The 26,607-nt window shown below is 38.0% G+C and overlaps 1 protein-coding gene across 4 annotated transcripts in view; it reads right to left on the reverse strand.

Annotated features, from left to right (window-relative positions):
• OSBPL5 (oxysterol binding protein like 5) overlaps window positions 1-26,163 on the reverse strand; it is a 125,748-nt gene extending 99,585 nt beyond the window's left edge. For 2 of the 4 annotated variants that reach the window (XM_087717006.1, XM_087716983.1), the window contains exons 1-2: window positions 25,560-26,163; window positions 9,774-9,844 (exon numbers count right to left, since the gene is read on the reverse strand). The gene's annotated coding sequence lies outside the window, so the exon portion shown is untranslated. The remainder of the gene's footprint in view (window positions 1-9,773; window positions 9,845-25,559) is intronic. The other 2 variants (XM_087716976.1, XM_087716993.1) reach the window with 1 other exon arrangement.
• Window positions 26,164-26,607: the final 444 nt, after the last annotated feature.

The raw sequence follows: 26,607 nt of genomic DNA on the forward strand, positions 1-26,607 counted from the left end.
TAGCAAAAAAGAGGCCAGGGGTGACACGCATAAGCGAGGTGAGTCCATGAACAATAGTTCTCAACCCCCCTGAAAATAAGATCTGGTGCCTTTTTAGTGGCAAAAAATAATGTAAGGCAGGGTCTTATTTTCGGGAAAACACGGTAAGTGCCTGAAAACAATGCAATAATGTATATACCTACCCCTTCCCCCTTTATTACTATAAAAACCACCACAAGAACTATCCAACAGATAACCATGTCCAGGGCAATACATATCATATGATCCCAAAATATTGGAACTTAAATTCTGTAGCTTTTGAAACAGACACACAGGAATTATATTTCCTGCAAACCTTATCCAAACAGTAAATCAAAATAATTCCTACCTAAATAAGGAGATCAACTATTCTGTCCAATGTCAATATAGCATCATGCGGTCAGAAGTATATTTCGAGGTCTCTTCATGCTACTCTCCAGGGGAATATGATATGATCACAGTATACCATCAAATGTACATGGCCACCCATCCATTCAATGAAACTGAATTTCAATATGTGGTGGCAACAATTACAGATCTGGCCGCCCAGAATGAGTGTGCGTGCGTGTGTGTGTGTGAAAAAGAGAGGGGGAGCAATTGGGTATTTTGTTAGTTTGAATAAAGTATAGACATACTGACATAACAAGATCACATTTCAGAGCAATCCTGAAGAATGTTGGTTGTGATTGCTATTGCTACTTGTCTGCCCTCATTAATGTATCAGTTACTGCATACATTCCTGAGCACCTGGCAACTGAAGTTGTGTAACTAATGCAGGTGCTCAAAACCAATGTCAACAAGAAACTGCTCCACACACTGTTTAGATTATCCCATTCTGGCTGTAATCAATTTTTTTGTTTAGCTCATTTTCACTTTCATATAATCAATTAGAAAGAAATAATTATACAATAGAAGTTCAATTATTTTCACTTCTTTTGACAAAATTTAATTATAACTATTGTTCCCTCTATTTAACTACATTTTCAATTTTGTTTTTCTCACAATTCACCTTATAAAACATACATTTTTGCAGTAGTAATTTTTAATTTATCTTGTTTACATTTTTTTCTCATCCATAGCCTCTTTCATTTCATCATTGCTCTAAGCATCCTTTTTCGTATTTTACCTTATTGTAAATCCACATACATGTACGTGACCCTGATCTAGTTAGCTTCTATATACCAAAAAATAAAATCCTCCCCTGGGTTCAAGGCATATAACCCAAATAGCTTTTAAAGTAGCTGTTATTTGGGAAAGATTTTATCCAAAGCAGTTTTGCAGATGGATGATGATTGTTCTGTAAAACAGCTCAATGGAGGAAGATTAAATCCCATCCCAGTTATAACTCTCCCCAAGTCTTCATTTGAAATGCTGAACTGCTGACCTTTCTGATCGACAAGCTCAGCATCTTAGCCATTGAGCCACCATGTCCTTTAATTGACATAGTAGAAGATGCCAATTAGTAGATTTAAGCAAAGCCTTTGATAGGGGATCTCTTTTGAAACAACTGCTATGCAAGAACTGTATTTCCCATAGTTCCCAACCTTCATTCTAATGGGAAATTATTAGAGCTGCAGTCCCCACATACCAAAAGGGTACCAAATGTGGAAAAGTATGCCATAAGCATAATACTGCTGTGAAAATCAGAATGGAAAAGGAAAAAATAAAAACTCTGTTATGTCTTAAATGACATGACTTCATTACTTTGAACCTTGAAATCACGTGAAATAAAATTTTGTAGAAACGAAGTATAAAGGAGAGCTTTCGAATCACTTTGCAAGATATCTATCCAGGAGTTTGGTGTTATTTCCTTAAATCTTCTCTAATCCTACAACTACTCCTTTTCAGCAATCTAAGAGGCGGAAAGAATGTTTCCTGCTGTTAAGGTCGTTCAATCAGTTTCAGTTTCCTACTAATCTGCTGAAAATGTACCAGAGGATCCTAAATTTGTTTCTGCCCACTCCTGATAGCATGGTTTCTATGGTGAAGCCTCCAACATATTATATATCTTATCTCTCCTAATGGGAAGGTATAATAAGAGAGTATGACAAGAAATACAGGTAGTCCTCAACTTACAACAATACCTTTAGTGACTGTTCCATTACAATTGCATTGAAAAAAAGTACTTATGACAGTTTTTCACACTTACAACTACTGCAGAATCTCCAATGATCATGTGATCAAAATTTGGATGCTAGGCAACTGGTTCATATTTACGACTGTTGCGGTGTCCCAGGGTCATGTGATCACCTTTTGCAACCTTCTGACAAGCAAAGTCAATGAGAAAACTAGGTTCACTTAATAACAATGTTATTAACTTAACAACTGCAGCAATTCACTTAACTGTGACAAGAAAGGTTGTATAATGGAGCAAAACTCACTTAGCAAATGCCTTGCTTAGCCACATAAATTTTGTGCTCAATTATGGTCATAAGTTGAGAACTAGCTGTACTCACTTTTTGGAAAAGGAAAGTATTGTATATTCCCACTACATCAATTTTGTCTAGTTATAAAATGTTGGGTTTGTTTTTTAAAATAGTTCATTGATAATAACTTTATATTGCTATAGAAATAAAAGCACAGCATTTTTGTTGTCATTACTCTTAGTAAGCAAATCTATAGGCCCCACCTTAGCTGCTTTCCTTGATAAAAGTATTGGATATAGCATAAAGGAAACATCTGATGCCTTTTCAGCTGCCAGAACCTTTCTCATGGCTGTGCATTGATGAGAGGCACAAATCCTTTATAATGCAAGCAAGCAGATATAGATAAATGAACCATGACACACCCAGTTTCTTACCATAAGGAAATGCATTTTATTGCACAACATAATTTGGCTTTGCAAATAATGTTAGTTTTAGATCTCAGATTCATATAAAGATTTCCCAGGTGTTCCATTCCCCAGACAATTTTGTATTTTATGACTACAGTATAATGAATTAGGAACGTATGCAAAATGTATTTTTATATAGGGGTCACACTTGTTGAGATCTGCTGTGCCAATTCCTTATTAAATTGAGCATTTTTTGGGGCCAACCATTCTTAATATGCACTGGTTTTAAAAAAAGGCAAAGAATGCTGTTGTAAACAATAATAAAGTGTTTCTTACAATCACACAGCATGAAATGTTCTTGGTTTTATTTTATGCTGAGAGCTCCTTGATCCTCAAGGGTCAAAGTACCAATTACAAATAGATTATGCTTGAGAAGCTACATTTGCTGTTTTTAGAAATCTGGAATTTTTTTTTACCTCATTTCCAAGAACTTGTTTTTTAAAATGGAGGGCTTCAGCATACATAAAACACTTTCACTTCACCCTCACACCAACCACCTGCTTAAGATACACCAACTTATGTTTTCCCTTTTCATTGTTCAAATGTTGTAGCCTGCATCACATCCTAATTTATATACCTCTGCTTAAAAAAAGCCATGCTAAAAATAATGAATTGTGTTCCTTGCAGACACTTATTACATCTCTCTCTCTCATACAAACGCACACACCATTCAGCATGATAATGTAAGGCCCGCAGAACATAAGTATTCCAAAGTAACCCGTTTTACATTTTGTAATATATGATTAACAACTAAGAGTCTATTGTATATAAATTAAAAATGCAATGTTGAGGACATAAATGAATCAACCTCTTTGGTATCCAAGTTTATCAGAACCTCTTCTGGGTTTTCAGATATTAAATAAAGAATCATTCTTCATTTACTCTTATACCACCAGAGACTAGCTTTTCATACAAGACTAAGAACAAAATCACTTGCTGTCACGGTATTTAAATTCTAATTTTGCAATTAATGTCCTGGGTATATCTCTTAATAGGAAGAGGGCAACTCTAGGAAGAACAATTCACAGAGATGCAAACCATAATTCTTCTGTTCCTCTACTAAGAGTGACAAAATACTACAACAACATCCAATGCATTTAACATATTGTATGATAGTTCTTCTGGTAAAGGGAGAGATCCATTTAATTCAAATGGAAAGATACCAAAACACATTGGTGGTGATATAAAAAACAATGCCTCCCTCAGCTTCTGGGGATCACATGGCTCATCCACACTGCTTTCTTAGCAACAATATGGAACCAGACTATTCTATAGATTTTGTGATAGCCTTCCATATAAGTACTAACCAAGTTCAAACCCGATCAGTTTTGTGTAAGATCAGACGTAACTGGTTAATGCTACCATCCGCAAGATCCCCTAGAGCAGGGGTGTCAAACTCAATTTCACTGAGGACCGCAGCAGGGTTGTGTATGACCTCCGGGGGGGGGGGGCTGGCAAGCTTGATGTCAGTCATGTGGGGGCACCTGAGGTGACCTGAGCGCTGCGTCAACAAAAATGGGTTCCTGAGCTTTGTTTCTGGCTGCGACAGCCTCCTGCAACCCTCTGCCAGCAAAAATGGAGTTTGGGAGGGCTGTGTGAGGCACCATGGGCTGGTCCTTCACTGTTTCTAAGGCAGTCCCACAGACCAGATCTAAGCATCCCGTGGGCCGAATCCAGCCCACAGGCCTTGAGTTTGTCACCCTTGCCCTAGAGTATCTTTTAAACTGTGTGAGACCAGATTGTACTGCAGCTTCGCCAGTATTCTTAAAGCTTTCTTTGTTCAGAGCAGGAGGAGACTCAGCTTTCATCCATCCTTTCAACATGAACTACTTTGTTCTCTGGTTAGCCAATTCTCTGTGGCACCATGCACAATGAATTACACTGTAAAAACAAAAGTGTTTGCAGTATTTATCAAAAAGATGACAAAAAGCCTATTTTAATCATAGTATGCCTGACATTTCAAAGTGACAGACAATTGTGTTTTGTGCAGACAGTTCTTACCCACATAATACAAAAATATGTGGTTTTTCATCCAAAATCTCTAAACATAGTATTGTATCTGTGGGACTGACAGTTATGGAATGTTCCAAAATTCCATGAGAGCTGACCAGCATATTCTCAAATTGAGGAAACCTTCAGAAGGTGATAATTGGTAGTGCTGTCCAGAGTAAATGTTAAGAGAATAATGTTATTAAAGTTTGTGCAAAGTTTTTCAAAACAGTTTCTCTTCACAGAATTCTACCCACAAAGCAAAGATAAAAACCATGATCTGGTATTTATAAAATATTTGACATTTTCACAATGCTTTTTACTCATTAAAACACAAAGGCCATCTTGTCTGACGGGATAGGCTCTTTCATTTTGTCCTGCTCTTTCTAAAAAAAATTGATGAATTGACATTCTCACAAACTTACCATATATATTAATAGATATAAAGAATTTCATACTGCTGCAAAAATCACACCTTAAAGTTTATTTTGCTCCCTGAAATGTCACAGGTTGCCCAGTTTGTTCACTCACTGTTACAGATGCTAAACCAAGAAGACAAGGTCTTCAAGGGCCCTCTAGTTGATTTTAATGTCATATTCAAGCATCATCCATCCACTCTTTGTGGCTTAAAGATGCAAGAAAATAGCAAAACAATGGACTATTCCCAAACAGTACGAGAATTACTGGTATAACTATCTGAAGTTAAAAGTCTTTGTAATAAAAGTGCTTGGAATACAATATTGGCATGATGTGAAAGGAAGGATCCCATCTGTATTTACTGGTCAAAGTAATTCTGCACCAGTGGTGGGTTGTTGGCGGTACACCTGGAGCACCGGATACCGTTCCGGTACGGTGCTCCGGAGGGGCCACCCGCCCGGTCTCCTTATCGGTGCTTTAAGCTTATGGCGCTTCCACACATGGTGCAAACGGCGCTTGTGCAATGCTCCGCCAAGCAGCTGGAGCGTCGCAGAGGCTTGCGGAAGCATTGCATGAAAGTATGATGCATGCGTGCCCTGCGTGCGCGCACTCACTATGCACGTCCATGTGGATGACGTTGGGACCATTCCAACTATACAGGTTGGAACGGAATCCGGAACCCACGACTGTTCTGCACAGAGCCCATCTACATGCTAGAGAAAAGGCTGCAAGGTTCTTGCTTACAATAACTTCTAGACACATGGAATAAGCTTCTTTCTACAGTTATCCCCTACAAAATATGGATGATAATGGAAGAACCAGTGGCAGCTCAATGATGGACTTTGTTCTTTCCTTTCATGCGATGACATATAGAGGTTGATAAAAGCCAGGACATTGGTCAAAAGCTACTTTAAAAGACTTTAAGAAACAGACAAGGTCAAGGAACAGGTATGACAAAGGATCCAGGAATGCAGTTAATTGGTACAATATAGAATAATGAAATCTAGCAGAGCTCTTTCCTGCCCTATCTTATACCAGTCAAATTAAGGTGTGGTTGTGTTGAGTTTCTTCCTTAGAAAGAATTTTCTTCCTTAGAAAGAACTTAGAAAGAACTGAGTAATCTTTTCTGAAAATTCCCCTTGATGGTTCACTCATTTCTTTCTCACTCCCAGAGTCATGTCTATACTTCTTCACAGAAAGGAAGGACTCAAATATGACCAATTTCTGTAAGATCTCTTCTCTGGGGAATACCCTATTACCAGAATTACAATTTGCATCCTGTTAAGGCTGCTTTTGAGGATCTGACTTTTTCAGAGTAGTAGTTGGATACCCTCGGAAGAAAGAGGGGGAAGGTAAACTATTGCCTATAGTTACCTATAAGTAAACGATTATCTATAATTTTTATATGAGAATAATACACAACTGTGATAAATACTTTGTTTTTTGGGGGGGGGGATATTTCCCTTGTAAGCCACCTAGAGGCATAAGAGTCATAATAAAGGGTAAATAAAAGATCATTTCACTTAAAAGAATGTTGGATCTATAGATAAATTGTCCTTAAACACTATGAGCGCAGTTTAACACCTTTTAAAGAATCCAGATGTGCTGCCTACTTATAGAGGAAAATCTGATATGTGTGTCTGTGTGTTTGTGTTTGTGTGTGTGTGTGTAAGATTGTACAACATTCAATGGAAAGAGCAGTGTTATTCCTCATTTCCAGGAAAGCAACAGATGCAAAACCATTTTTAATGGCTAAGCATACCCAACATTGTGGATTTAGGTATGGTTTTGCCACCCACCCTATTTTACAGGGGATTTTGTTAACATGCATTTTGTTAACAAAAATTAAGAAACATAACTAGTTTCTTAGACAAATCCTCCCTCTATTCCTGTGTTATAAATGGACAACCTGTTGTCACAACTACAGGTAGTCCTTGGCTTACAACAGTTCATTTAGTGACTATTCAAAGTTACAACAGCACTGAAAAAAGTGACATGATCATTTTTCACACTTATCACCATTGCAGCACCCCTACGATCATGTGATCAAAATTTGGCTGCTTGGCAATTGGTTCATATTTAGGACAGTTGCAGTGTCCTGGGGTCACGTGATCACCTTTGGCAACCTTCTGACAAGCTAAGTCAGTGGGGAAGCTAGTTTCACGTAACAATAGTGTTACTAACCTAACTGCAGTGATTCACTTAACAACATTGGCTTGAAATGTTATAAAATGGGGCAAAATTCACTTTACAACTATCTCGTTTAGCAGAAATTTTGGGCTCAATTGTGGTTGTACGTCGAGGGTTATCTGTATTCTAATTTCTCATCCTTCTGGAGCAGGAAGCACAAAATCTGGAATAGATACCTGAACAATAAGCTGAACACAGTTAAATAACATTAAACATCTCTCCACCAAACCCAGAAAGACAACAATAAATCCTGTCATGATCTCAAGGCATGACATGGCTCTACACATGTTACATCATCACTCCACCCACTTGCTCGCCTTCCCAAACCTCATTCCTTCTTGCCAATAACTTCATCTCTTTAATTGAAGTGGACTCAGCAAGGGCTGAAGCACAATCCCCATGCAGTTAATGTTAGGCTCAGATCCTATGCACCTCTGAAATAAGCCAAATTTTCTGACAAGTGAATTGTGTGTGCAGGTACTTATTCCAGCTTAGGTTTCTGAAAACTGACTTTGCAATTACTTACAAATGATTGACAATATACTTATTGTACACAGGAATGCTCCAATTTGCCAACATCCATGCCACCCTATAATTACCCTTCTTTCTTTCTCCCTCCCTCTCTCTGCATGTGTATATATCCCACAGTTTCTGTACGTGTATTCCAGATACCTTCCACTCTCAATCTGGACACAAGATCAGAATAATATTCTCAGTAGAAGGAACAGTTCTTAACTTAAGTTCTGGCCTCGCCTTTAGTAGCCATGTATATGCATGAAGTATTCTATCCATACTCAGAATTTATTTTCCTTTATGTGTGTGTGTGGGGGGGGATTTATAAATATATGTTTGGAATTTAAATTCAACAATAACAGAAACACACAAATGAGGAGATCAGTATTTGTAAAGGTGCCAGATAATAACTCACTGATCCCTCAAAGTATATGAATTCTGAAACTCCTTACTCTAGGCCAGGGTTGGCGAACCTTTCTGGCACCGAGTGTCGAAACGGGAGCATGCACATGCACACAGGGGAGCACCAGAAACTGGAAGAGCAGCTCCTTGGCGCGCACACAGGGGAGCACTGGAAACCAGAAGAGCAGTTTCCTGGCACGCGCATGCACGCATTGGGAAGCTGAGCTTCCAGTTTCCGGTGAGACACCGGTTTCTGGCACGCATACGTATGCAAAGACCAGTGCATGTGTGCACCAGAAACCAGGAACTCAGCTCAACTCAGGCGCTCCTGTGTGTGGGAAGACCAGCTGGCCAGCAAACACCCTGGAACCCAGAAGAGCAACAGGCAATGGCTGGCATGCCAAGAGATGGCTCTGAATGCCACTTCTGGCACACATGCCATAGATTCACCATCACGGCTCTAGGCAGTAATAAAGGTTATGATAAATGTTTGGTAATAAACCTAGAAGAAAAAAGTTAAATCCTCTTCTCTCAACTGCTAACTAATGTACACCAGTATTTTTCAACCTTGGCAACTTTATTAGGACCTCCAAGGTTGAGAAACATTGATTAGCAGAATGAAAAACCCACAGAATGTCCCCAATAGAGAAGTGTATTCTACACCATGTAAATTTAAAACTTTATGATGGAATAAATATGCAAAGGCTTTTCAAAATGTAAATCAACCTTGAAAATACATTTATGTTTAATCAAATACTCATAGGGATTCTAGGTTATCTGTCCAAAGCTTCTTTCATTTACATGAAACTAGGGGTAAGGCTAAATTTATTATCTGAGAAAGCTCCCTGGGAATTCTTATACCAAGATAAACAAAGGAGTCAGGTCATAATCTAAATCTCCAATCCTTATACTTTCCTAGATTGTTACCGTAATCCAATGGTATCAGGTAGGATTTCCTCCAGTTTAGAAAACAACCAAACAAAATTCTAAATTCATGTATTATGAAACATTGGACAAGCTTAATTTGTATTCATAGATTATTCTACTTCCTGAGGTCTATATGCTATTTCTGTAATTTGCTGGTCACAAGTTACCATATAAAATGTTCCTCCTTCCTCTGTGCCATAATTACACAATGCTTACAAGTCCACACCCTGACAAGTATCGAATTCTCCTCCAGCACATCCAGCTTCTCTGAAGAACAGAGCAAGGTTAGTTATAGTAGGGAGGAAGAAACAGGCCCAAAGGATACCAAGATCAGAGTTTTCTAATTACTTCCATGGTTAAGCAATCCAAAAGGAAGTCAAGCAGCTTTACATAAGACATAGTTCCCTTGATACCAGTACTGTTGCTCTCCCCATAGTTCCCTATTTTGATCAGAGTTCAATGGTGGCATATAAACTGGACTTACCCTCACATTCCTTGGACGACCACTGCGGGCTCAAATCCTAACAAGCTCCAGTATGTGAGGCTGATCTGATTCTGGGGAAGTCAGGCAGACAAGGATTTATGAAACATGCTGATATTGTAATGAAAATTATAATTGAAAACTCCAGTATCTTTTATTAAAACACAGAGGAAAATTGTGTATGGTCTGCATAAACCACACTCTGTGATTAAAAAAAAAAAACCCTGCAAAGTGTTAAGGGTGGGTGGGGGGTGTTTCTTATGATGGTAACATTTTTTAAATGTTTTGTTTTGTATCTGCCCTCGGAGCACTAAAATTGCTTGTGCAGCCAGGTCTCAGCTCAAATTAAGGCTATTAGTATTAGATTTTTATCACACAAATAAATAACTCAAAGTAGCAAACATACCTAATTTTCCTGCCTCCTATTTTCCCCAGAACAGCCATCCTGAGAGATGAGAGTTCAGCTGAGCTGTTTTTCTATCTAAAGGGGGGAGCTAAAATTTACAGCCTCCTGGTTTCTAGGCCAGCACCTTCACCACTGCACCAAACTGGCTCTGTAAGTCAATCATCTTTAGTGATCAAAAGAGGATTTCTCAATTTCATTTTGTGTATTATAAGCATGGACATTTATATTATGTGGATAGAGGGTTGTGCAAATTATGATACTTGTTTTATGTTAAACCATGGATAAAGATTGCACCTCTAACTGGGGAGAAACAATGACTCAAACCTCCTTAAAATTAACTGTGTTACCAGTTCTATTTATAATTACTGGTGGCAGCAATAAATCCTCTGTTTTACATTATACAACCAATGATACCACCCTATTATTAGAACTTGGCTGAGTACTGAATGAGTTGTTGTTTTGTGTGTGAAAATTACCTAACCAGGCATGGCTTATCTAAAAAAGAAAAAAGAAAACTCTATGAAGGCACACGATAAACAGTTCTGTATCACTGTTGTGTCTGCTACTACATTTTATGTTCTTTCAGCAATCTGTTTAAAGTTCCTGTCAATAATGGGTTAGTTTTAAATCCATAATCTAATCTATTTTTTTCCCCACACTCAGAAATATAAGAACTAATCAGGGTATGTTTTACATTTGTGGAGCCCTGGAAGGCAGGGGTATCTGAGAATAGCTCAAATAATGATGGGTAATCTAACAGCTTTTCCAGTAACCTCTTACCCCACATGGAATTCATTTTTGTATGAATATGCGACACATTAAGCCCACGTTTTCTGAAGATTACCTATTCTGCATTGATTCAGTGAGATTTAGATATCCATCTTAATAGGGTTTGAAGACAGCAATGCAACAAGTCATCAGATAGAAAGAGCTTTGGAGTTAGCTGATCATCCCCAAAAAGTTATAACTGGAATTTACTGCTAATATCTAATATATTCTTGCAGAGCTTCCCACAGATATAAACACAGGCTTCAGGGACGAGCATCTCCCTATGAAATGAGTTTCTATTAGCACAAGGTCAACTGTGCTGCATTCCAGCCTCCGTAAATAACTCTCTAGAGTTGCTTAGCATTATGCCAAATAAATGTGCAATCTATAAAACAGATTGTATAAATAAATTGCAGTTTGGAAGAAAAAAGTTGTAATCCAAAAACTGTCAATGGAAAATCTTCACAAGGAGGGCAAGTGGCATAGATGACTATGTTCTCTCAGATAAATCATAATGAAGTTCTGCTTGTAAAGAAATCTGCCCTTTTAATTAGAAGAACAGGAACAAGTCATCTGACTAGTTGGTAACTTTGTATGATAGTTTCCTTTTTAGGCCACAGGAGAACCTTTAGCAGATGTTCTCTTATTTCAGATTTAAATAGATCTTGATCATTCTCTATCAGCAACAGCAACACTAAAGGCCCAATGTACAATATAAATGTAATGTCATGGATAATAGCTAAAGTCTTTATTCCCACCCCCAAAGTGTAGAACCAGTGTTTTATCAACTCATTCAGCCCCAGGACACAGTCCCCAATAACAGCTCCAAACAAGAGATACATCACCAATCCTTTAACATGAATTGTTTCAGTTAAGTAGCCTAAAAGGAGCTTTGAAAATAATTTAAAAACAGGTGAGTTATTTCTTTTAAGTTCATAGTTTTCTGAAAGTTAGATGACATCAGTAGTGTCATGTTTGAAGAGAACCATGAAAGCAACCAGGAATGTTTCAAATGGAAGTAATGGAAAATCAACATTTATTTTTATGCAAACTTCTCACATTGCTTCAATCCTCATTTTGTATGTTTGTTTTTGCTACTTCTGTTTTTAGTTTCTTGAAGATAAGGCATCATCATCATCATCATCATCATCATCATCATCATCATCTATATATGGCTATAAACCACTGTGAGCATCTCCATTTCTGGAGAGGAAAAGTGAGATAAAAATTCTTGACTAATTATGATAATTTGGATAAAAATAGAATATTGGTACTATTATATTTTGTTTGTTTTATTTTATTTGTCAAACAAAAATTACAAATTCAAATAAAGAAAATAAAAAATCAAAATGTGACAGGGATGATAGGCATGCCAATGCACTTACACATGCCCTTACAGACCTTTTAATTATGGACCAAGATCCACAGAAGTTAAGTTAGTATTAAAACTGAAAGTTAATGGCTGAGACAACTGAATCAGATTAAGATATTCCAGACTTTGATAACTGTGTTACAAAAATTGAATTTTTTACAATCAAGTTTAGAGTAGTTTACATTAAGTTTAAAGGGGTTATTTGCGTATGTTACATTATGATCAAAGCTAAAAAAAAAGTCAATTACAGGTAAAGTGTTACTATAAACAATTTTGTATACGATACCGAAATCTGACCACAAGCGTCACAGTTCTAAACTATCCAAATCAAGAATTTCAAGCCTAGAAGCCATATGGATGGAAGAATGCAATAATTGTCTTGTAAAGTACTTCTGAATTCACTCAATTGTATTAATGTCCAATATGCAATAATTTTATCAGTGTAATATTTGATATTCTGTAACATAAGTGGAATTTAAAATACCACAATTAGAATGGTTGAATCCAGGATTCTTTTTAGTTGGTCTTGTTACTCCATTCTCCCCTCCCTCCTACTAAGATTCTTTTACTTCTTCCCACTCAACTGAGTTACTGATGCTTCCTTTCATATGTGGATAGTACTATTATGGATATATGTTCAATAGCACTTTCCTGCACATCAAAAATAGAAGGAATATTGTGTGGGTATCTTTTACATGTATTCTTGCTGCTAGTTCTTTCTTTGTCATCCTTTTTATTCCCTCTTTGATACCTTTCACAGTTGAGGTTGAAAAGATCTAAGTAAATATATTGATGTGCCTTCTTTGGTTATAGGAACCAATCATTTAATATATTTTATGCTTCATTGGCCCATGAGAATGATGTCAGTTATAAGTCTCCAATAGATTATTTAAAGGAGTGTCAAGGACACTCGCCAAAAGTAAGCAATTGTTTTTTATTTCCAAATCAATAAATTTATAGTTTAAAGCCAATCTTTTGTTACAAGGGTTTGAGCATACAAACCTTTCCCATAAATTTAAGTGAATAACATAATACAACCATTTTTGTTTTGGAATTTGCTTGAATCACAATTACAAGAGCAGTTTATGTAGCAGGTACAAAGATAAATTAGAGATTTCACATTTATATCATTTGAGGAAACTGAGAAAACTATTCTAGAATTTGGCTCTCAATCCTTTCGGGAAGAAATTAGTTTTGGACTGCATTTTCAAACTGTTCACAGATGGCAGACTGCCTGAGGTACAGTATATGCCACTATTTAATAACTGTGAAAATTGTTGTTCAAATGGAATCCCAGCACACTTGATGTTTAAATGAGGAAAAAGCCAATCAAAATGAATAGGATTATGTAAAAAAAATATTTCTGGTTTATAGTTTCACTGTAGCACGAGTCAGTCAGTGATTCATTTTTATAATTCTCAGCTGACAAAAATGTAATGATGCTCATTCATATTCAGTTCACAAGAGCGTGACCTGAGTTTTCAGGGGTTTTCTCAATCTTTTTCAATCTCACAAAGGAAAAATGGGGCAGTTTTGCAATGTCATGTTTACGTCAACAGACAGGCTGGGGAATCACGTTATTGTCTCCTGTGGCAATAATGATAATAATATCATTACATTTTTTCACCATTAAAGACCACATGGCCTTAGGGGAAAAACCCACTGTTTAATGGTAGACTTCAGCACTGATATTGCCAAGATTTTTTTTATCTGAAAGTAGTTTTCTATTTGGATGTGCAAGAAGACATTAAGTAAATGGTTCAAAAAGAAAATAATAGACCATTCTCACTGTCCCCTTCTTCTCTCCTTGCTTTCAAACAGAAAGGAAACATTTGTACTAGGACACTGCAGCATTGACAAGTTTCTATATAACCAGAACTCTGAAAAACCAAGATTCTAAACCGTTACTGTTACTGATTTATGCTTATTACTGATTTGTAAACAGTTTCATTCATACTACCATGGAGCACCACAAAATCAGGCCGAAATCAGGTAGAAAGTGATTGCAAAAGGATTGTGGTCTTGTGGAATTCCTACCTGCACAATTCTTGTAAGTAGCATTAGGTCTTCTAGAGATACATCAACCATTCATTCATCAAGGACAGCTCTACAAATACCTGAGAGAAGTTACTGAATGGCTGCCTCTCTGGATGCATCCCTTATTAATGGACTGAAAAACCAAGAGATACATATGCATACCTGTGAGAACAAAGGGCAATTCCTTGAAGCACTGACACCACTTTATGATCTTAAGGTTTGATGCAGCCACTTCTCGGACTTTCCTAGTCAACAGTGGATACAAATATACAGAGAAGACATTTCTGCCAAACTTATACTTCTGTCCTCCATGCTCACCCTTTTTACAAGGCAGTATTTACTATACTCTGATACCCTTTATATTAAATTTATCAAATATATTTACAGGTTCCAGCATTAGCACAAGACCAGTAACATCTTTCCTTGTTGTCATGAATTGTGTGCAACAGAAGCGGTTATGTGTCGGTTTTATTTAAGATCAACTTGCCAGAGATCAAAAAGGGATTAGTCTTATAAGCAAGCAACGTATTCTGTGCCATGTTTGTGCCAACAGCTTATCAAAGTGAACCTGCTGGTCCAGTATTAAATCCAAGAGTGCTATCACATCATCCTTTTAAGGCTTTAGTATCTGACACAGCAGCTTTTTCCATCTCAGTGATTTACTGAAAATGTGATAACATGTTAAAATGCTCCTCTGAAGGGTCTCATCCTACTTCCTTCCTAGTGATTAAAAATGAACAAAGTAAGCATACAAGATTTCAAGGTCATGGAATCTGGAAAACACTTCTGTAGAGATCCTGTTGATTTAATTCTCCCACATCAGTGGGGGTTGCTCCCGGTTTGGCTGAACCAGTAGTATCGGCGGAGGGAGGCCCCGCTTACACGCCTGGACACTTCTGCGCATGCGCAGAAGAGTTGTGCAGGAGCGCACCCAAACCAGCATTAAGGATATTTGGAACTCACCAAAGTACCACATCACTTACACTGAATAACAAGCTTTTGCACTGAATAGCTTCAAAAATCTACTGAATGAAATGTGCAAACTGTTTCCTTAATTCCTCACAATCAAAAATCCCAGCATGACATTCAGAAGAAAAAGCAGTTCATTGGCATCAATCTAATATTAATATTGTTTATTTAATAAATAGGCCACCCAACTGCCAAATAATTCTGCATGACTTACAATCAGAAACCTTTCTGTCTACCTATCATAAAAATACAACTGACCAGAAGAGCAAAATACTCAAAACAAACAAAAGGAATAAAAGGGGCTCCATAATCAACCTGCCTCAAGGCACAGAACAACCAGGTCTTCAATAGTTTCCTAAACAGCAATAAGGATAAAAGACACGAAAATCTCTGTAGAGAGATTATTCCAAAGGGCAGGAATTGCAATAAGATCTCTACATTCCTTCCTATAATAACTGCAATAAGACCTATACATTCCTGGCTTCCATAGAATGTCAAACCCCCTTTTGTTATAGCAATCAATGAAGCAATAATCTGGTTGTAAATGAATAAAACATTAGAAGGCTTTTTATTAGTCTCAAGAGATATAAATAACTAAAAGGCATATTTCGCATAACTACAAAATCATTTTGCAGTCAGAGGGGGAGACAAAGTAAGATGATTCATGCCCCCTTGGGAATTAGATAGTCTTCCTCTTTTCCACTAGCTCCAACAATACTTGTATGTATTTTTTTATCTTTACCCTGGTCATTTTTATTTCCGTACAACTAGGACAAAAGTAACTGATTGTAACTGATCAAAGCCTATGCAAATATTCATGTTTCCAAGAATATTTCAAAGGAGACCAGATTTCATAGTATTTATGCAACGCAACTAGAAGACAGCAAGAAAAGAACACAGAAATTTTGTTTTACTTAAAGCAAGAGTTTGCTGTATAGAAAATCAAACACATCTTTAACTTAATTTAATTTGGTAGCTTCTTGATTAATAAGATTCTGGGCATCTTATCATTTTTAAAGTGAGAAACAATAAAAGAATATAGAGAACAGTCCATCAATTCATTCAATGTCTCTAAATCAGTTTTACAAAAAAAAATGTTGAAATGTTCTGATGAATTAAAATGTCCATATACAACAAAAGCAAACTGCAGAATAAAGTTAATCTTCTTTACAACAATTTGTACAGTCTTACCACTCATCTTGAGGTAATAAATTATTTTACTTTAAAATTTTATTTGATGCCCTGTATCACTAAAGTGGAAATTAGTAAAGATACTAAATACATGAGAAGAAAAACAATAAAATCCCGAACTATTTTAACAGGTTAGAAAAATGACTGAAAATAAAAGAATGAAATTTAAGCAAAGACAAATTTAACTGCTTTGCTTAGGAAACAGAAACCCAACGTGCACATAAAGAATAGGGTGTGGTCCAACAATTGGTAACCACATGGACCCAACCATGCAATCTTCTTGGAAACACTGTAATGCAGATTTGCCACTGCCTTCTTCCATTATGGGTTTTTTAAAAATGTCCCAGCCTGGTCTACAGACCCGGTGGTCTTCCATCAAAGTGCTGATCTAGTCTGGCCCTGCATGTCTTACAAGCTAAGTGCTGCCATCTGCTGAGATCTTGGAATAATAGTTATTAAAAATTAAATATGAGGCAGTAGTGTGATGAGGAAGAAAAAATAATAATGTTACGGTTCTGGGAACCACACTTAAGCATTTGGAGAAACTGGGGAAAGATTCAAGGTCATTAGGGTTAATCAGAAAATTAGAACCAAGTCCTAGAAAGAGATATTAAAGATATTACTGCTTTTTCTTGTTCCAAAATGCAGTGCATGTAATAATGGATTAAAGTTACAGTAAACCAGCTTTGAACTGAAAATTAAAGGAAAAAAGCCCTAACACTAATAGCGATTACTTTCATCAACAGTCAACTTGCTGGAGAGATAGTGTGCTCCTCTTCACTGATACATTCAAGAAGTTGGATAACTTGGACAACCATCTGTTTGTGGATGCTTTAATTTAGATTTTTGTACTTTGGACTTTGACTTGATCTAAATAGCCTCTTCCACCTTTGTAATTCTATGGTACAGATTTTCAATTACTATCACTTCAGCACAAATTTGGATTTGTAAATATTACTATACCAATTTTTGTGACTGAAATTTTACCAAGGAAAAGTGTGGGGAGTCCACGTTACAAAACATCTGCAACCCTATTTTAAGATCCATGATTATAGGCATCTGTTGCCATTTTGGCATGAATAGCTCAGAGATCTTTATTTAACAACTTATATATAGTAGTTAAACCTCTACGAAATGTATGCATTCCCATAACCAGATACTCTGGACTAGCCAAGAAGCCCCAACAATTTGCCATGTCTCTAATTTTTCATAAAATTCAAGACTATCAAAATTCTTTGACAATCTCTCATTATGGTATGCATAATTTTCATGCATACTATCTGGCAGTACAATAAACCTAGACACCTTTTTAACCTTCTCTTTAATCTTTTTTTCAAATAATGGAAGAATTTGTTAAGACATGTTTAATAACTGCTGAAACTACTCTGAGAGCTGAAAATGCAAATGAACTGAAAATTGCAGCTATACAATCAAAGAGCAGGGTGGACATGGCCAACTCAACAACTCGTAGTAGCCCAAGTGCTCTGCCAGGAAAAACAGGCTCCCAAGGTCTGTTTTCAGCTGCGACGACCTCCTGCAACTCCGACAGCAATAACGAAGCTTGGGAGGGCTGCAGGTGGCCCTCCCGAGCTCCGTTTTCACAGGAAAAGGTACCGTGGGCCAGTCCTTCACTGTTTCCAGGGCAGCCCCATGGACCAGATCTAAGCACCCTGTAGGACGAATCCAGCCCAGGACCTTGAGCTTGACACCTCTGTAGTAAATAGGGTCTGCTTTTCCGTGACCCATCAAAACCCCGCTCGACTAAACCGCGCCCGATTAAACCGCGTCGCTGATGTCATCAACAGGGCGACAACAGCCAGCGCGGAGAAAGAAGGGCGCTTTAAATAGCGCTTTGAAAGCAAGCCGATTCAACTTAAGGTAAGGGTTAGCTTTAGGGTTAGGTTTAGGGTTAGGTTTAGGGTTACGTTAAGGGTTAGGATTAGGTTTAGGGTTAGTTTAAGGGTTAGGTTTAGGGTTAGGTTAAGGGTTAGGTTTAGGGTTAGGTTTAGGTTTAGGGTTAGGATTAGGTTTAGGGGGGTTAGGTTTAGGGGTTAATTTTAGGTTTAGGGTTTACAGCGTGCTTCTGTGTCCGCGCTGTTGTCGCCCTGTTGATGACGTCAGCGACATGGTTTAGTCGGGGGCGGTTTTGTGGTGGAACCCTGCTTTTTAAGGTTGATAATCAACAGTAAAAGAACTAGCAGAAATATTTTGCAGAATAGCCCTTGGTATAATAGTAACAAAAGCCTTGTGAAAAATATTCAAATGTTGTGATATATATGTACCTGCAAAGATCAAAATAACGCAGTTAATGGTACCCCCTAGGATGGTAGTGGTAGTGAAAGCTGGACCTTGAAGAAGAAGAATGGAATGATTGTTGACACTTCTGAAATTTGGTACTGGAGAAAATTCATAACCTGTCCATAAATAGACAATAAAACAAAACAAATGGTTCATATAACAAACCAGTCCAATCAAGGCACAAATGATTGCATTTTTGGACATATTTTAAAAAGACTTAGCTCCCTGGAAAAATCCATAATGTGGTAGAATGTAACAGTAAACAGAAGAGGACAACAATCAATGACCAACTCAATTATAATAGTGATGGATGCATGCCTGAAAGTCTTGAAGAACAAGGTTGGAAACAGATCATCATGAAGAAAATCTATGTTGTTAGTTGATACTGATTAGATGGCACATAATCAATCAGTGTAATGACTAACCATAAGAATAGAGATGATATTTATTTGCTGTGTCCTTCCAAATCAATGGTGTTAGTTCTAATGAAGTATTATCCCTTTGCCTAGTCACAATTAAATTTAGGTCAGATCAAAATGGATGGTATATTTCAAATTCTATCCATCCTCTTGTAATGATAACAAATTTTCACATTACATATCTAGGCTTATGTTGTCAGTGACTATACCTACTCATACCTACGGGCTTCTAAAAAGTCGTAACTTACAGTAACTATCGTATTATATATCCTGTCTAAATGATTCTATCCTTTGTCTCTAAAATAAATTTATTGGTAAAGCATTTTTTGATAGTAAGAACTATGAATCAGTGAAATAGATTACCATAATGTTTTTTCCCCTTTTTCACTGGTGATTTTCAAACAAAAGGCTGAATAGTCATGAATTGGAGACTGTAAATCCTGCAATGTGCAAGGGATTATACTTGATGACCTTTCGTACCTGCCAATTCTATAACTCTGAGAAAAGATAGGCTAAGCAGACGCATTCAGTTCTGAACATTAGAACAGATAAGCATCACAAGATAAAGAGAAATGAAAATTAAACCAAAATCACCTAGAACGTCTACCAGTGATATAGCTAAGATAATCATGTTGACCATGAGCGTCTCTACATTAATATTTTAAGCGTTATTCAGCTTTGCTAAGATGACACAATACTGCTCTTCACTAATATGGTGGAGGTAGATAGAAGACAACTAGAAATATATCCAACCAGGCACGAGTACGTGTCCATGTCTGAGATGACATTATGGTGATAAGTAAGGTAAATCATGCTTACTTAAGGGGCTTTGTCTAGGGCAATGAACTATCTGCAGGGGAAAAAAACAATTTTATGATTTGCCACCTGGCTGCTATGCTTAGTTTGCACATTATGCCAATTAAGTCATTAGAATTTGCTATAGCTTTGGTTCCTTATGGACAGTCTTTAGTGCTAACTGGAGCATCATGTTTCTCTGCTATCTTGGACTCCATCCTGAAGATGCCATCCCAGACCCAGTAGCACAGTGGCCCCCAACCTTTGGGGTACCAGGGACCAGTTCCATAGAGTTTTTCCACAGACCAGAGGAGGTGTGATTTCATGTGCTGCCTGCATGCTGCAGATGGGGCTTCGCTTGTTTGCAGAGTCTGGTTTCTGGCATGCCACGGCTAGGTACCAGTCCATGGACCAGGGGTTGGGGACCCCTGCAGTAGCATTTGACAACTACCAACTGCTTCAACTCTCCCTGTTGGGGGAAGGTTATTGAAATGATGGCAGTGGATCAACATTGCAACCCTTTAAAGGAAACAGATTGTATGGACCTTTTTCAGTTAGGTCCAGGGCCAGTTTTAGGATAGAGATGGTCTCAGTCACTCTCCTGGACCTGTTAGGACCTGTATAAGGGAATGTGTGCTTCTCCTAGTCTTGCTTGATATTTTGGTGACTTTTAATACCAGCAGGAAACTGAGACAAGGAAATACTGCCTTTTTTGTTTCAGCACCAATGTTATGGAATAGCCTCAATTTGGAATAGCATCAATTTGGCTGGCCCTTTGTAGGGTTGCTCTCCAAGCCTGAGTAAAGGTGATTTGTATTTGGGTACTGAGCCTTCCCCTGATTTGAGCCATTGTTGTCATCTTTTATTCTCCATTTTTGTAATGTTTCATTTTTAATTTTTATGTAGGGTATGTTTTACACTGTATTTTTACATGAGTCACTGAAAATCCTTTTTGACTGTGATGATTTACGAGTGTTTAATAAATAATGCTGCTATAATTTGCTATTGCGTAAAGGTTTCTTGAGAAACATTCCAAATATATTACGGTAGGCTAACACAAAGATCATTTAAACCATGTGAACTTTTAAATAAGAAACTATTACTACTACACACACACACACACACACACACAAAATATCCACTGATCTCTCTCACAGAGAGAACTCTAGCATCTTTTTTTAAACAGATGGAGACAAAAATGGCTGATGTTGAAGTGGTGGAGACTGTATTTGGACATAGACTAAAGAAGAAATGTGTGTGGGGGAAACCACAAACATTCAAGTTAAGTTATGCCAAGAGCTATGGTTTTAGGCTACATTGAAATTCTGTCTTCTGAAATGAAAAAAGAAAAACACTCATTACAACATTTTTAAAGTAGTTATTCAGAACTACCTCCAGAAACCCACGAAACTCCCAATTAGATGACAGAAGTTGAAAGGAACTAAACTCTTTTTGTATTTTAGATAGTGTTTTGGCCAAAATAAAGAAAACCAGAGGGAAATAGAGAAACAAGTACAGAGGATATACCTATCAAGAACAGAAGCCTCAGATTCAAATGATAGAAAATGATTTATTTCCAAGGAAAAATCCTCCTGTTGAGCTGTTAAATTCAGCTTTCTATCAGACCAAAGCCAAGAGTACCATGATACTCATAAGAAATATTCCAAATGTTATATTATGAATATTTTTATCAGGCTAACACAAAGTTTGCAAAATAATAAGCAACATCCAAATATGAAAAATAAATATTTTTATTCACTATGTGTAGAAATGTGGTCACATTTTAAAATTAATAGCAAATCACCAACTACAAGAAACACAGGTTCTTAAAGGCAGGCAATGGAAGTCTATTCATAATAGTAGAATTTTGTCTTTCTAGTTCTTGAATCTGTCAGTTACTGCTGTTTTCTGTTTCCTTTGCTGAAGGTGCCATGCTTTTAAAATCTACTAAATTAACAGAGTGATTAAAGGTAGATCAGAGTTGATTTAAATTCCCAGATGCCATACTGTAATGCTACAACCGATTTGGCCTTGATGATCAGACCTCCAACATGAATTACATGCAGGTTCCAAAACCACCTTTGCTCTTCTGATTTATTCTATAGCAGTGTTTCTCAACCTTGGCAACTTTAAGTCCTATGGACATCAACTCCCAGAATCCTCCAGCCAGGGGGATTCTGGGAGTTGATGTCCACAGGACTTAAAATCGCCAAGGTTGAGAAACACTGTTCTATAGGAATCCAAGTCTAAGTATGGATTGTACTCTGCAGAAAACAATACAAAAAGTAGATTATAAGTATAATCTTTATTGTCATTGTACTTAAATACAACGAAATTGGTTTTAACCTCACTGGTGCAAAATTATAACAGAAACGAAAAAAGAAAAAGAAAAAGATTGTAACATTTTCTGCTAAAATCCTGTTTTCACAGATTTTGCTCTTATGTCTTTGTTTTGTTGGTTGTTGCCTTCAATTCAGAGTTGATTCCTGGCGACTGCTTGGACAAGAATTTTTGGCAGGTGATTTGCCTGCTTTCTAGGGCTTAGAGAAAGTTTCTGGCTCAAAGTTACCTAGCTTGCTTTGTGCCGAAGCGGGGCTAGAACTCTGTCTCCCAGTTTTAAATCCAATGCCTAAATTACTACACCAAACTAGCTCTCCTTATATCCTATTCATATGTGGAAGTGGTGGAGACTGTATTTGGACACAGCCTGAAGAAGAAATGTGTGTGGGGGAAACCACAAACATTCAAGTTAAGTTATGCCAACACTATAACAATACAAGACCAAGCATCTACTATATTTCAAAGCTGACAGTATGAAAGTAATGAAAAATAACATGAAAGTAATGAAAAATAACATCCACCCTCTTCTAGGTATTATCTAATTTTACTCATTACGGTACTATATCCAATAGTAACAGTGTTCTCCTTTTTTCTGTTTGAAAGTTCATTAGTCTCAGCCATCCACTTAATATTTGGTTTTGTTCTATAAATCAAGCAAGGAACCAAATTCCTTTATAAAATCTATTTAGTAGATGATTTCATAACACAGCATTATTTTGACAAAGGGCCATAGGCCAGGACATTTTCAATCCATCTGAGAAACTGATCTTCTTCAAAATAGCCTTGATAATTTCATGAAAGAAAAAAAAATAGTTTAAGGGCAAAGCAGTGTGACTATCGTCGAAAGTTCCTTCAGCTGGAAATCATCAAATAATATTCATGAGTTAATAAACCATCATTAAATTACTGATTATCATTTTGGAAATTATGAAAGCTGGCCAGTCAACAGCATGACAGATTTTAGACACTGTCCCTTTTCCTATAAGACCCACTGGTGGGCTTCTGCAGGAGGTTGCAGCTTTCATCAGAATGACAAAAGCAGCAGTACATTTGTTGTACAAGGGCTACCTGCTTTGTATGTGCATACAATGTCATATCACAATGCACATGAAAAAAGGCAGGTTTTGTGTCGCAATGCCACCAGGCTGCTTTTGTCATTCTGTCCCCTCTGTGGCTATGTGCTTCCAGTTATTGTAAGTGGAGGTAAGGCTTCAAACACACGAGTAAGAAAAATTGTGCAATTGTTTTCAGATTTTGTCTCCTTCAGTTGATCAGCCCCACAAGATTATAGCATGTTACAGAAAAAGCTTGGAAATATAAACCTCTGGTCTTGGTGACCGACCCAGATTGGATCCTGCATTACATCATACCATGTGCTATGTAGAGCTTATGCTGGGCCATCATAATTATAAGCAAAGAGCAAATGTTTTGGAGGACTCAAAACTGCCATTCACAAAAAGAGCAGCATCTTATAAATTATCAAGTATTTCCAAGGAATAATCATAAAAAAAACAAAAAAATCCATCTGTAATTCATTTTTCTTTGTTTGCCTCTTTTGTAGAAGCATCTCAAGACATCAGGGGAAAGTATAACTTAAATTTAAACAGACTATCCATCATCCCCTTGAGCCCCTCTCAGCCAGTATCAGAAGTGGCTGAAAGGAAGATCATCCACCAGATTGTTCATGTCATGCTCTACAGAAGAGCTCTGCTTGCCAAGAATAATTAGGTCTGACTAAATCTACCTTTCACTTCATTAGGAATCTTAATTGCTCAGTTGCTAGGTGAAAAACTAACTTCTTCTGACATGCCATCAGTCCTACTAATAAAACCTAAAGTGTAACAAAAATATTAATGTTCTCAGGCCATCCAGGTCTAGCCCAGGCCGTGTACAAAATATTAAGTTACATTGGCCCTCAGATCTAAAACACACATTTCTTCTTTTCCAAGGATTGTATTCCAATTTATTTTCAAGTATACTGCAGTGCACATGGAAGATTTATTTTTAATGTGCTGTGGCATTCAAATCAAAGAAAAAATATTTGCATTTTAAAATAACCTGTAAGATCACCTAATTTAATTCAAATGAGCTATGTTTGCTGTTTAATGCAAAAGTCATAAGCGGGCCTTGATTTAATATTATCTGCCATTGATAACAAGAAAACTAAAATTGTTAGGACACACTGTAGAAAACAAAAGAAAGGCAAGCAACCATGCAATTATGTAAAAAAAATGCACTATGCCATGTTTGTTTTCGCAAAAAAAAAAAAAAAAACCCAAATGGAAATTTTTATTGTTAACCCTTTTTTTATTGCAGGCCTTATGAATTCAAGCACTTTGACTTCGTTGCAAACTCTTAATTCTGTAAGAAAAGTCACTGTTGCTTCTATTATCAATATGCTTTTTAGCAAAAATACCCCTCCCTTTTTTAAGTCAAAGCCATTACTTTTGAACAGAGGTACCAATTCTTTTTAGGATGGGGTGAGCGGGTAGTTTTTTTTTTTTTTTTTTTTGAATGAGTATTTTAAAATTGTGGCCTTGTTTTATTCCAGAAAGTACTATAGGCCTTGTTTTAATGCTCTGAAAACTGAACACGTGTTGGCTGCAGCAAAGTGCAGGTCTGGTCTTTATTACGATGAGGGTTGTACCGAGTGAGATTTTTTGTGTGTGTGAATCGCGTTCCCCCCCTCCCCAAACCTCTCTTTCCATGTTCCAATTCCCGGGCAGGTAACATTCACATCTCGGCAACAAACTGAACCTTCCCGATTCTCCCCCCTTCCTCCATTTTCGCTAACTAATGAGGAACAGCGTTAATATTTTCGTGGCTGGGAGAAACGGCTTCTTCAAAAAAAAAAAAAAAAGCCCTAATCCTTCTGCAATATTAAATATCGGTTTGAGGCCCTGGAGCTTCATTAAGGTTGCTATTGTTACTGTGTCCTACGCACTTCATTTCTCACGAAGCTCGGCGTTTTCTTTCCCACCAGCTTCCTCTCCCCCCCCCTCTCCCCAAAAGCGAGACTGGGAGCAAGATTTGGTTTGGGGTTTTTGTTTTTTATTTACACCCGCGAAGGAAGCCCGAAGAAATGGAATCCTTTATTGGCAACATCGCAAGACCCGCGCAGGCACCAGCAGCTGCGCTCTTGGCAAACAAAAAGGGGAAAGAAAAAGGCGCCCTTTGCTGCCGCTGCTTCTTACCTCCTCGGCGCGCAGGCAGATCCCCCGCGTCCTAATTCCTGCCGGCGACCAGAACACCCGCTCCCTTCTTCTGCTCCGCGGCGCCTCACCATAGTCCCAAAATTGTCGGCCAGCAGCATCTCCTCGAAGAGCCACTCATGGTCGGTCGACGGCACCCGGTTTTCTCGGGCTGGCGACTTCCCAGCTTGCCCGCTCAGCCGCCGCTCCGGAGAGAAGCCCTTTTGCTTTCGGACTTCCCACTCCCACCCTGCGAATTGTCACTCACTTTCTCATCCACCCACCCCGCTACCACACGCTGCTGCGCTGGGAGGGCGGGGGAGGTAAGCCGCAACTCAGCACGCGCAACAGCAGCCCGGGCTTTTTTCTTTCCTTTCTTTCTTTCTCTTTTCTCTCCGTCTCCCGCCCGCCAAAGGCGAGGTCCGGAACTCCCCGTCTGGCCTGGGAGCTCTACTTCTGGGAGCAAGCGGAGCAACAGATTGGGGAGGGTTGGGGAGACCAGCGTTGTCAGTCTAAAAAGCAGAGCAGCTGTTTCGAGGAGTCTCTGGAGCAGGAAATACCACAAGACTTAAACCCAACCACGTCAGGAAGACAGCGCGCGCCCGTGCGTGTGTGTGTGTTAGAGAGAGAAAGAGAGAGAGAGAGAAAGAGAGGTGGTAAATAAAATCCGGGAGGGAACATTATGTTCTGGAATGGATCTTTTTTTTAAAAAGCCGAGGCGGCTTTAATCGCGTAACTGTGAAAGGAGGCAGGACTTAGCCGAAAGGAATATAAACGTTAGTCATTCAATGTCTAAAAGGAGCATAAACATGAATCAAGGGTGTGTTTTTTTTAAAATGCCTTTCCTCTGTTGGGAAAGCGGTTTCCTACAGCCAGCGAGGGGGGATAAAAGGAGCTTTAGGCTGGCTGCCCTCCCTCAGAGCCTCCCTCTGTTGTGCTTCCAGGGCTTGAAAGCCCGCAGAATAGAAAATAGCAGAATCGAGCAAGTAAAGGAGTTGCTACCCTCTACCGGACAAACAAGGTCGAAAAAGCTGGTCCTGGTTAAGAATAA

This window comes from Thamnophis sirtalis, unplaced genomic scaffold, assembly GCF_051295495.1.
Source record: "Thamnophis sirtalis isolate CommonGarterSnake01/CBP01778 unplaced genomic scaffold, rThaSir2_p1.2 scaffold_1, whole genome shotgun sequence".
Lineage (NCBI taxonomy): Eukaryota > Metazoa > Chordata > Lepidosauria > Squamata > Natricidae > Thamnophis > Thamnophis sirtalis.